This window comes from Sparus aurata, chromosome 20, assembly GCF_900880675.1.
Source record: "Sparus aurata chromosome 20, fSpaAur1.1, whole genome shotgun sequence".
In the NCBI taxonomy this organism is placed as follows: domain Eukaryota; kingdom Metazoa; phylum Chordata; class Actinopteri; order Spariformes; family Sparidae; genus Sparus; species Sparus aurata.
Genome location: NC_044206.1, coordinates 11,250,846 through 11,251,685, shown reverse-complemented (window position 1 = coordinate 11,251,685; position 840 = coordinate 11,250,846).

Genomic DNA, 840 nt, shown 5'->3' with positions numbered 1-840 from the left:
CGGTGCAAGTTTTGATTGTAGTTATCACCTGTAAGAAACTGATTTTGTGTGTGTGTGTGTGTGTGTGTTTGTGTGAGAGAAAGAGAGACAGAAAAGTGCTACCTATAAAACAGCCATTTAGTTTACTCCACCCCACTTTCCAGACTTGTAATCCTCCTGTCTCATCAGAGTGTTTAAACAGCTTTACGACTTCGCCGTCAACCAAAACAGGCTCAGACAGAAATTGCAAACCCAAAGCAACGGAGTAATATATATGTCCTTCTAAACCATATAAATCTGCGATTGAGTTTTCCTCTGCGAACATGTCTGAGCGTCGCACCGCTGTTCTCATCAGACAAACCTGATGCGTTCCAGCTCTCTGTTTGATGTAAAGTAAGACGAACAACCACAACTATTTTTTAAGAGATCTCAGAGTCTGCGAGTTGTGCCAAATACAGTCAGACGTCAGGCAGGGAGGCTGATAAGCAGCGAGAGCATAAAATGTAAATACCTTCATCCCTCAGAAGTCATACAGTATGTCTTCATCAGAACTTAGCAACAGGAATAAACATGAGGAAGGAAACAGACTGAACTTTTCCAACTCAAAATAACTAATGGCACTTTAAGTCAGCGAATGTCACTGCTTTCCAGGGCCAAGTTCAGTTGTTAATAATTAAGTTCAAAACTTTTGCTCATTATTCGAAAAATATCACTGCATGGAAAAATGACCCAAGTTTGCGGAAGTCATAAAAATCCCGTTGAAGGAAAAATTGAGAGATATAGCTTGTTATTAATCACACAAAAAAACATGTTTAAAAAAATAATGAGGGCTCGCAAAAGGGGGAACGAGAAAAGGTCAAA